At 43.3% G+C, this 12351-nt stretch overlaps 1 non-coding gene across 1 annotated transcript; it reads right to left on the bottom strand.

Moving 5' to 3' along the window:
• Nucleotides 1-535: 535 nt before the first annotated feature.
• On the bottom strand, nt 536-642 carry LOC120365609 (U6 spliceosomal RNA). Its single transcript, XR_005580506.1, has one exon. It is a non-coding gene; the product is annotated as a U6 spliceosomal RNA (small nuclear RNA).
• Nucleotides 643-12351: the final 11709 nt, after the last annotated feature.

Here is a 12351-nt window from a genome sequence, read left to right as displayed (position 1 = left end):
TGATTGCCAGTTCTTCCCTCTACTCTTTGCCCTACTATCTCCAATTCTACATTTTCTTTATCTTGACATTCTTATCTGACCTCTCAGTTAAAAATACAAAATTAGCTGGGCGTGGTGGTGGATGCCTGTAATCCCAACTACTCAGGAGTCTGAGACAGGAGAATCTCTTGAACCCAGGAGGTAGAGGTTGCGGAAGCCGAGATTGCGCCACTGCATTCCAGCCTGGACAACAAAAGTGAAACTCAGTCTCAGAAAAAAAAAAAAAAAAAAAAGTTTCTTTCATCATACTAATAGGATGCCTCTTTTGGCATATGCATGTAGACCAGCTAATTTGTGCTTTGCAGCTTCCAATCAGAAAGCACGGGTTCAACATTTATCATTCAAAAATTTTCCAAATAGGGAATAAGAGTCCAGGCATGTAATATCACGTGACACTGGTAAAAAAAAAAAAAAAAAAAAATCCAGGCATTAAAAAGAAATATTTTCCCCCAAGCTTGCCACCTCCCACCCTATACAGTACAAGCATTGTTTTTTTTTTTTAATGGAAAGTTTCACGAATTTGTGTGTCATCCTTGTGCAGGGGCCATGCTAATCTTCTCTGTATCGTTCCAATTTTAGTATATGTGCTGCCAAAGCAAGCACCAGTACAAGTAATTTAAAAGCTGGTCAGACAAAATAGTGAGATGGTCTCAGTCTATGGGGGTCTTTATTTGGAAAATAAAGTCGAAAGGCAAGAGGAATAAGAATTACTTGTTCAGAATCTCAGTTATTAAAGAACCAGCCTTTCATCAATAAAATTCCAGCCTCTACCACCAGAGGGCAGTTATCACATAAAAACATAAAACCCCTCTTGGCTTCGATTTCAGACACCACTTCACACCACATCTGAAATTAGGTTTCCAGCTCAGTACAGATCCTGAGAAGATCTCTGCTTCTTGCATGTCTGAAACTAACATGTCATGCCTTCCTTTTTACCTAGCAACTTAAAGGAGCTTATGATACCTTGGAAACCATCTCTTCATAAGGGAATGTTAAAATGGGCCAAAGACAGATGCCTGTCTTATTTTGAGGGGTGGAAACCCCACACCAAACACTCAGTGACAGAGTAAAAAACATTTTTCTGTGTTTAAAACTTTATTTTTTATTTTATTTATATTCCATCTGGGTTTCAGTAACCTGTATCTCCCCAGAAAAGTAGCTTTCTATGCTTTTTCATGAAAATTCTAAAGATTAGCTGAGATAAAGGTTTATAGTTTTTGTTTTGCTTTTGAGACAGGGTCTCTCTCTGTCACCCAGGCTGGAGTGCAGTGGTGCAATCTTGGCTCACTGAAACCTTTGGTCCTCGGCTCAAGTGATCCTCTCACCTCAGCCTCCTGGGTAGTTAGCACTACAGATGCACTCCGTCACACACCCAGCTAATTTGTTTTATTTTGTTTTGGTAGAAATGGGGTTTCGCCATATTGCCCAGGCTGGTCTCAAGCTCCTGGGCTCAAGCGATCCACCCACCTTGGCTTCCCAAAGTGGGATTGCAGTTTTTGGTAGACAACAAATTATTTTTCAAGTGTCCCGCCTGCTTATGTTTTGGAGAGGCCAATAGAAATACTTATATATATATTGGTCACGTAGCACAGTGCCTCAGAGAAAATACTTTATGGCCACAATCAAATTCAATCTTTCCCACATCTCTGGATGGTATGTTCTGTAGTTATACCCATTTTAGAGAATAAGTTGAAACATTCTCAGGTGAAGTGAAGTAACATATCAAAGCAGACACCCTTAGTCCATGTTTTTAACAACCATGAAGTAGTGTGTCTGTCGGAGATGAGATGGGCCTAGGTATAGAGATTTGGCAGATTAAGGAGGGAGCCACACTGGTGCTCAGAAGTCAATGTCAGAAAAAGGAGGCTGAGGCTGTGGAAGCTACCCAGTTGCTCTCACTGGCTGCACTAGTCTCTACTAATTAGTCAAAGGGCAGAGCTGCTCAAGTGCTGTTTATAGACCGTTACTCCATGAAGCAGGAGGCATGGATGGTTAGAATCCCTAAATTTAAGTCAGACAGTCTGGCAGGAGCTTTGTGTGATACTTGTATGTGTCAATTTGCCTGGACTCAGGGATGCTCAGATAGGTGGTCAGACTTTCTTTTTGGGTATGTGTGTGAAGTATCTCCAGAAGGCTGAGCCTTCGACTTCACAGACTGAAAAAAGATCATCCTCACCAGTGTGGATGGGAATCAGTTAACCCCTCGAGGGCCTGAACAGAACAGAAAGGAGGAGGAGGGGTAGATTTGTTCTCTCTCTTTGTGAGCTGTGACATCCATCTTCTGCTCTCAGACATCAGAGATCCTGGTTCTTGGGCCTTTGGACTCCTTGGGATGGAAGTTATAGCATCAGTTCCCCTGGTTCTCAGGCCTTTGGACTTGAACTGAATTTCCTGGCCTCCATAATCACCTGAGCCAATTTCAACAACAAATCTTCTCTTATAGATCTCTGTAAGAGATAAGCAGCGTATTTATTCTGTTTCTCTGGAGAACCCTGACTAACACATATGGCTAGCAGATTGAAGGCACAGAACTAGGCTCTATCTCTGTGGAAAGAACAAATGGACTAGAGGAAACACCACTGCACCAGCCACCTGCAAAGTCTCAGTTCAGTGCAGGATCTAGGCCTTTAGAGGGACTATGGAATTTGGCTGGGAGGAAAGCAAAGAGAGGAGAAAATCTTGGCCAAATGTTCAGTTTTATGAATTGCACCAACTCCAAGGCTAGGAGGGGCTCCGATCTGGAATCTGGTTGGAGAGATTCGAGAGGGCAGGCAGTTGCTCAGCTGTTACAGCTATGCCACAGGGTCAAGCAGGTTAGATTCATTTCCAGTCCTGACGATACCAAGCTGAAGCTGTTGATGATTTGTTTGCTTTGGTCACAATCAACTCAGTAGCAGAAACAGGGCTGAGCCTGAGTATCAGGGCATTGGTGAGCCCAGCAGTTGGGACTCAGGGAGGGCAGAGTGAACACAGTGGGGCTTGCTCCACCTGCTCAGTCCTGGTTGCTGACGTTCCAGTCCTGAGCAGTGCCTGATGAATCTGACTCCATCATGACAGTCCCAGCAGGAAACGTCTTATAAAGAGTCCCTTCAGAGTTTATAGCCCTAAAGTTTTATGAGCACATTAGACACCAATCCAACTAGTAGAATATTCCAAAGATTTTTTTCTTGTACTAGTTCCTGAACACCAAGTCTATCTCTCATGTTTTCTAGCCTAGTAGCCTGCTTAACAATGCATAAAAGAGATCCAGGAGTTTCTAACTAAGGTGCCAGGTGAACCTTATACCATAAGTACAGCAAAACTGCTTTCAGCCGAAGCTATATGGGAACTCTACAGGGAGGAGGAGTGTTTGGGTCAAGGCTTAAAGGAAAAACACATTTTGACCATCAGAAGTGACATCTGTGTCAGAGGATAAGGGCATCTGTATTCATATCCTGTGGCTGTGGTAACAAATAACCGTAAACCCCATGGCTTAAACCAACAGAAATGGACTTTTTCACAGTTCTGGAACCAGGAGTCCAAAAGCAAGGAGCTGGCAGGGCTGTGCTTTCTCTGGAGGCTCTGGAGCATAATCTGTTTCTTGTCTCTTCTAGCTTCTAATAGCGGCTGAGATTCCTGGGCTTGTGACTGCATCACTTTCATCTTCAAGGTCTACATCTTTCAGTCCTCTGTGCTCTGTCTTCACATTGCCTTCTCTTGTGTTCCTCTGCCTCTCTCTCTTTTAATTGATTAATAATTAATTAGTTATTTTTTTGGACAGAGTTTCATTCTTGTTGCCCAGGCTGGAGTGCAATGGTGCGATCTCAGCCCGCCGCAACCTCTGCCTCCTGGATTCAAGTGATTTTCCTGCCTCGGCCTCCTGAGTAGCTGGGATTACAGGCATGTGCCACCACTCCAGGCTAATTTTGTATTTTTAGTAAAGACAGGATTTTGCCATGTTGGTTAGGCTGGTCTTGAACTCTCGACCTCAGGTGATCCACCTGCCTCAGCCTCCCAAAGTGCTGGGATTACAGGTGTGAGCCACCATGCCTGGACTCTGCCTTTCTCTTAGAAGGACATTTTTTATGGCCTTTGGCATCCAGCCAGTTCATCAGGGATAATCTCATCTCAAGGTCTTTATTAATCAGGACTGTAAAGTCTTTGCCGTATAAGGCAGCAGATTCTAAGAATTTACTGATTCAGAGGATTAATATGTGGATATATTTTGGGAGGCATTACCAAACCTACCATAGCAGCCCTGCTGAAAAAAAAAATAGCATATGAACAAAAAAAACAGAAAGAGTGCTCAGACAGCAGCCACCTGTTGGTTGGAGGGTTGGGATGATACAGAACAGTCCTATAAGACATGGCTTCTTACAAACACCTATCTGGTGGTCTTGGTGGAGTTCTCGAATTCCAGACCAAAGAGTTTCGGGCATAAAATGGAGGGAATTCTAAAAATACAGATTTGGAAAGAAAGTTAAGATCAGATTGTACAATCACAACAGTTACCATGTGAGAAAGCCAAGAACCACTGCAAGTGGTCGATCAGGGGAAAGATGACATAATCAAGGAGGAAGATTGGGAGCCTTAGGAAGATTACTTTCTCCATCCTCTCAACTCTCTTTGTATTTTTGTTTATTATGGCTCCTATGGAAAGGACAAACTCCGTAACATTCCAGGCTAACATTCCAGAGTTGACTTCAGCCTTCAAGAGTGCAGCAGGGTCCAATCAAACCTCCTGTCATAAACTTTGGGATACCCTCAGGTATGTGTAGATGTTAACTTGGTTGCCAATTTTATCTTTTTCTAAACATCTATTTCCATCTCCTGTTGTCTCATTACTGCTTCTCTGGGTAGCTGAGGCCCTTTGCTCTAATGTATATAATATATAGTACAGTCCCTTCCTTAATTCCCCAAAGCCTAGTTGACATTAGACTGTAGGGCTGAACAAAACCTTACCAATGACTTGGGAATGACATAAGGAAATTTCTTTGTTTAAAAGAAATATTCCAAATGGGTTGTTGTTCATCTAGGTCTCAGACTCAAGCAAGCACAGCCTGTCAGGGTCTCTTGCTAACCACTTCTCTCCTATCCATCAGGCTAATGGTCAACTTTCTATTGTTTTTATTTTGGTTTTTGAGACAGAGTCTCACTCTGTCACCCAGGCTGGAGTGCAGTGGTGCGATCTCAGCTCACTGCAACCTCCACCTCCCAGGTTCAAGCAATTGTCCTGCTCAGCCTCCTGAGTAGCTGGGATTACATGTATGTGCCACCACGCCCAGCTAATTTTTGTATTTTTAGTAGAGACGAGGTTTCGCCACATGGCCAGGCTGGTCTCGAACTCCTGACCTCAAGGGATCCACCTGCTTCAGCTTCCCAAACTGCTGGGATTACAGGCATGAGCCACCATGCCTGGCTAGTAAATTTTCTTAAAAGCATCTTATTAGGCAAAACAAACCTAGAATTTATGTTAATTTTTTTTATAAAGGCAGGGTTTCACTATGTTGGCCAGGATGGTCTCGATCTCCTGACCTCATGATCCACCTGCCTTGGCCTCCCAAAGTGCTGGAATTACAGGCATGAGCCACCACGCCCGGCCTATGTTAATTTTTTCATCCCCTCACATGCTTAAAATTGTAGTCTATATGTAATATTCACTCCCTGACCAACTGCAGCTTAACTTCTTTCCCTATCTTGTCATGGACTCTCCTCTTAGTTAAGTCAAAGACACCCTCACTGCTAAATCTAGGATTCCATTCGTACCTTCCTTAACATCTTCAGCATTCGGCATAAGCTGTGCTGCCTGCTCCCACCACACTGCTCCTTCCCTACCTACTCAATGCCTCACCACCGCCACAGAAGAACAATCAGCCAAGACTACCACAGTCACTCTGCAGAGACACAATTCACCCCACAAAGATGATAAACTACCTTACTTAATAATGTAAAAAGTTAAGTAACTTTTCAAACTCTCAATTTTAACCAATTTTGGGGTCATGAAATCAATTTAGAGTTCCAAGGATCACTTTTTTTAAGCTACACAGAACTGAATAGAGACCATCAGAGTGTATTTGTGTAGGAAACCTAAGTGTTTTGTACCCAGTATGTGTATATGTACATTCACTGGGTCATGATAGTGAATATATTTCTTATTGTGGGTATGGTCAGAGAAGTTTTTAAAAAGACATTGATTTGGGTTTTCCTGATGTTAACACTATTATTTTATACCAAAATCAAATCCAAACTTGAATTTGGGGAAAAAAAAAAAACCCTCAATGGGACTTTTGATTATGATGAGATGAAGAATGGTCTTTAAGATTTCTGCTGTGAGCACTTAAATAACGGTAAAATTCAGGCAACTTAAAAAATGTTACTTTGTCCCAAGAAAGATGACAAGGCTTTTCATGGCTGGTCCCTGCCTCTGCAGCCTCATTTCCCTGTTTTATACTTTGCAGTGTGCATTGTGGCCACACTGAGGTTTTCGTGTCTTCTCTTGGCATGACGATTTCTTTTGGCTCCAGGACCTTGAACATGCCATCCTGTGACCTGGAACACTCAGATGTCCTCCCTCTCCTTCCCTGCTCAAAGCTTCATGTGGCCCACTCTGTCAGCCTTCTTATCCCAGCTGCATCATGGCTCTTTTTAGAAAATCTTCTCAAACTCAAGCCAAGCTGTTATTGGAATGTGCAGCCTATGTTCAATGGTCAATGATCTCCAAGTCACTGCAATTTAACGTTCACCCAACTGATGACTCTGAGCTCGGTTTGGTCGAGGGCAGCCTTGTTGCTGCATCTATCCTGTCACCCCTATCCTCCTAATCTCTTCAGCATTTGGCGTCAGCCATGGGGGTCTTGATGAGTGACTAATGAAGCAGACTACACAGCATTTCTCACCTGTTTTATTATTGTATCATTTACCCCTTCCCAGATATCTTTAGATATTTTTCACTGAATTTCTTCTCCATCTCCCCATTAAAAGTCTATTAACCCAGATGCATGTCCATTTATGCACTGTGGCTCTTTGGAGGATCATAAACCATTACATTATAGCTCAGATTTCACGTCATCTTAGATTATGTGAATTTTTTTCTGCTTCGTAGGGACCAATTTTTGCCTCCTTGTGGGCAATATTACCCCTAGTGAGCATGCATGCAATAAAACTCTATTTGCCCTCTTGAGAGGGATAAGAAAAAAATAGTTTATATTCTTTAATAAAATATAAATGTCGATGATTTTCTCTGTATTATGACGTTTTGAAATCTTAAAAACCTTTCCATCTGGAAAGAGACTGACCCTCCTAGGGCTGGCCAATCCTTAGATACAGCAAAGCGCTCAGCTGCGAGTATGCCTTTATATGCAAACTGCCTAACCAAGAACCATCTCTCCTCTATACGGTCCCTGCCCTCTAGGAGGCAACATTCCTCTGCCTTAGTCAACCAAAGGTCAGGTACCAGGCAACTGGAGACACTCTATAGCTTAGGGCCTGCTGAAATTATTCAAACTAGCCAGTCCTAAACTGTTCATCCTGCCCTGCCTTGCCCTTCTTGTGGAAACCCCAATAAAGGCTCTGGCTAAATCTTCCACTCGCTCCTGTCTTCTGCCTCCTGACCGCCTGTGCCTTCCCCACGCCCTCCACGGACAGCTGTCTCTAGGGCCTGTGAATATAACATGCTTTGTTTTCCACATCCTCTCTCCCGTATCTCCTCTTGTGACCACACCGGCCTGATCAGGGCATAAAAGAATACAAAACAGCCGGGCGCGGTGGCTCAAGCCTGTAATCCCAGCACTTTGGGAGGCCGAGGCGGGTGGATCACGAGGTCGAGAGATCGAGACCATCCTGGTCAACATGGTGAAACCCCGTCTCTACTAAAAATACAAAAAAATTAGCTGGGCATGGTGGCACGTGCCTGTAATCCCAGCTACTCAGGAGGCTGAGACAGGAGAATTGCCTGAACCCGGGAGGCGGAGGTTGCGGTGAGCCGAGATCGCACCATTGCACTCCAGCCTGGGTAACAAGAGCGAAACTCCATCTCAAAAAAAAAAAAAAAAAAAAAAAAAAAAAGAATACAAAACAAGGTTAAAATAGGGTTCTATGGTGGAGTGACAAGAGTAGTTTCCCTAGATGGTCAAGAAAGACTTGGCTGAAGAGGAAGCATCTGACCCGGAGCCTGAATGGTAAGATAGAGGCAACCTTAAGACAACCTGGAAGTCAAGTTTACGGAACAAAAAGGGACTCTAAGTACAAGGGTCCTGAGGAAGAAACAAACTTAAGAGTATTCAAGGGACAGCAAGGAGGTGAATGTGGTTGAAGCAGAAGGATCGATCCCCCTGAAGCAGGAGACCACCGTTTTATGCCTGGTCACCACCACGCACAAAGACTGAACCCTAGTGTGAGGCAGAGGGGAGCAGGGCGGAGGGGCCAGATTATAGGTTCTTGTAGGCCATGGTAAGGATTTTGTGTTTTATTCTGGTTGTGATGAGAAGCTTGTGACTTCAAGTTTGAAGCAAGGGAGTGACATCATCTATGTGATGCTCTAGAACAATTGCTCTAGTTACAAGGCAAAGGAGGAACAGGACGGCAGGAGAAGACCAGTGAGGAAGCCTGACAGGTTCTCCAAAAGGACAAAACGTCAAGGTAGCTGATGATAATGATGAGGGCAGTTGAGCTTAGGACTGGAATTAAAGGGCAGTTTTGTGAAAATGGCACAAGTAGAAGTCTTGAATGTTGCATCAGAAATGTGATGCTTATTTTTTTTTCTTTATTGGAAACAGAGTCTCTCTCTGTTGCCCAGTCTAGAGTACAATGGCATGATCTCGGCTCACTGCAACCTCTGCCTCCTTAGTTTAAGCGATTTTCCTGCCTCAGCCTCCTGAGTAGCTGGGATAACAGGCACCCACCACCACATCCCACTATTTCTGTGTTTTTAGTAGAGACGGAGTTTCACCATGTTGGTCAGGCTGGTCTCGAACTCCTAACCTCAGATGATCCACCCACCTCGGCCTCCCAAAGTGCTGGGATTGCTCATTTTTAATCTCAGCAGCTCATTCACAGATCACACATAGAAACTTGTCACTCACCCCTGAACCTTCTTTGTCTATCTTAGAGATCCCTGGATGCAAGAAACTGTAAGATTATTTGACACATTTTCTCTGTCTCACCCTAACAGCCTCTTTCTAGTATTTGTTTTAATAGCCTGCATTTTTTGAGGCTTTTTTTTTAGACCAAGGGTTAAGGGAGAGGGAGAGAGGAATAAGTGGAGCCTGAAGGATTTTTAGGGCAGTAAAACTACTCCGTATGATACCATAACGTTGGACACACATCACTACCATGTGTAAAATGTACAACACCAGGACTGAACTCTAGTGTGAAATATGGACTCACACTGACAATGATGTATCAATGTAGGTTTGCCAGTTGCAACAAATGTACCACTTGGGGGCCGGGAGTGGTGATTCACGCCTGTAATCCCAGCACTTTGGGAGACCGAGGTGGGTGGATCGCCTGAGGTCGGGAATTCAAGACCAGCCTGGCCAACATGGAGAAACCCCGTCTCTACTAAAAATACAAGCATTCGCTGGGCCTGGTGGCAGGCGCCTATAATCCCAGCTACTTAAGAGCCTGAGGCAGGAGAATCACTTGAACCTTGGAGGTGGAGGTATCAGTGAGCCAAGACGGTGCCATTGCACTCCAGCCTGGGCTACAGAGTGAGACTCCGTCTCAAAGAAAAAAAAAAAAAAGTACCACTTTGGGGGAGGTGTTGATAATGGGGGAGGCTGTGTATGAGTAGGGGTGGGGGCATGTAGGAAATGTCCATAGCTTTCTCTCAATTTTGCTGTAAATACTACCAGTATTTTCAAGTCAAATCCTTAAGAGCTTATCTGTCTCTTGCCACTGGCAGTGGGTTCTGTTCTTGACGTTCCATCCAGAGTGGCAGTGATGAAAACATCCCACAGTATTTTATGAGCCCGAGAACATTAAAAGGGTACGTTTTCTCCTGGAAGGCCACCAGCTTGGAAGCTGCAGGTCAAACAGCTGAGAGTAAACAGCCTTGTTAGGACACGTTTCTAAGTGTATACCAAATGTCCACAGAGGATTTTTAAACTTAAAAACAGAGCTAAAGAAGAGTTTTGCTCTTTTTTATTTTCTGATTTTTAATATTATATAGACATTTTTCTCATTTAAAGAATGCGTGTGTATTTTTAAAGGAAATGTACTCTTGATTCTATCCATTTAAGAAAATATTAATCTCCATGGAGAAGAAATTTCCCATATTTTAAAATTTATTGTGTACAGGTATATTCCATATACGCTCTATAAATAAAAAGCACAGCAGCCAGGTGCAGTGGCTTACACTTGTAATCCCAAGACTTTAGGAGGCTGAGGTGGGCAGATCACCTGAGGTCAGGAATTTGAGACCAGCCTGGCCAGCATGGCGAAACCCCGTCTCTACTAAAAATACAAAAATTATCTGGGTGTGATGGCAGGTGCCTGTAGTCCCAGCTACTTGGGAGGCTGAGGCAGGAAAATCACTTGAACCCAGGAGGCGGAGGCTGCAGCGAGCCAAGATCACGCCACTGCACTGCAGCCTGGGAGACAAAGTGAGACTCTGTCTCAAGAAAAATAATAAATAAATAAATAAATAAATAAAATAATGAAAAGTACACACTATCTTAAAGAAGATGATGGTGAAAATAATAATAAAAATAGTAAATAAATACACATATAATAGCACAGAAGTGTTTATAGTAAAAATTATGTCTCCCTCCAGCCCCACCTGCGAATCACTCTCTAAGGAGGCACCCACTGTTCCCAGCTACAAAGCTTTCAGAGAGATTTTATTTACATAAGCAAGTACATACTTTTTTTAAAAAAAGTATGAATAAGGCTTGGTGCAAGGGCTCAAGTTTGTAATTGCAGCAGTTTGGGAGGATGAGGTGGAAGGATCCCTTCAGGCCAGGAATTCAAGACCAGCCTGGGCAACATAACAAGACCCTCATGTCTGCAAAAAAAAAAAAAAAAAAGAAAAAAGAAAAAATCAAGAAAACTAACAGGTATGCTGGTATGGTTCCATAGTCCCAGCTACTCAGGAAGCTGAGAGTGAGGAATTTCTTGAGCCCGGGTCTTTAAGGCTGTCATCACTCCAGCATGGGTGACAAAGCAAGACTCTGTCTCAAGGAAAAAAAAAGGTATAGAGAGTCATATATTATATACTGCTCTGGAATATTTTCTTTTTGGTTTAACATATCTTGGGGATTCTTCCATAGCTGTGGATAAAGAGTTGCCTCATTCTTTTTCAGGGGAAGTTTAGTATAAAGAGTGATGTAGTCGGGAAATTATATGTAATTTATTTTTGCCAACTCAGTAGCAGAGCAGTGGCAAGATTAATCCTTAGAATTTTGGACGTTAATATCAAATTGTTCAAAGCTTTGACATTTTTCTCTTCCTGAGGCTCTATTTTCATCACTGAGATTCCCCATCCTATGCCCCTCCGGGCCCCGTCTGACATTTGTCACTTCTCTAGCTTAGTTATCTAATCTCATTTTGATGAGTCAGATAAAAATAAACCCAGATAATGTGTCTCACATGTTCCTTAGGCCCAAAAGCCTAAAAGATAAAATAAAGGTAAATGTGTAGGACAGAGGGCTGAGAGTTTGTTGAATGTTTGAGATTTGAATATGTGTGTGTTAATTCCTCCTCAGTTACAGCTAGATTCTGCCCTCTCCAGCTTTGTATCTGGAGACTAGGGGAAATGCGATCCCAGTTCATATTATGAGAGCACATCTCTGACAGTTCTAAGAGGTCCTGTTCCCTTAGATTACCAAATTTCACAGGGAGAAAGCACTCACCCATATATATTTTTTTTTCTTTTTTTTGCGATGGATTCTCACTGTATTGCCCAGGCTAGAGTGCAGTGGTGTGATCTTTGCTCACTGCAACCTTCACCACCCAGGTTCAAGTGATTTTTCTACCTCAACCTCCCAAGTAGCTGTTATTACAGGCATGAGCCACCATTCCCAGCTAATTTTTGTGTTTTTAGTAGAGACGGGGTTTTACCATGTTGGTCAGGCTGGTCTTGAACTCCTGACCTCAAGGGATCCACCCGCCTCCACCTCCCAAAGGGCTGGGATTACAGGCATGAGCCACCACCCCTGGCCTCACCCAGATATGTTTCAAATGCCATTTTCAATTCCCACTCTCTTTTTCTCTTGAAGTAAGCAAGGCAGACACATTTGCCAAGGATAACTGAGAATGTAAGGGCAATCCATGTCTGGGCAGCTTGTGCGGGCTGTGTGCTAAGTGCAACTGGGAAACATGCCCTATAAATAGCTG

This window comes from Saimiri boliviensis, chromosome 1, assembly GCF_048565385.1.
Source record: "Saimiri boliviensis isolate mSaiBol1 chromosome 1, mSaiBol1.pri, whole genome shotgun sequence".
NCBI lineage: Eukaryota > Metazoa > Chordata > Mammalia > Primates > Cebidae > Saimiri > Saimiri boliviensis.
Note: the sequence above shows the minus strand (reverse complement) of the source record. Positions and strands in the feature narration are given on the sequence as shown.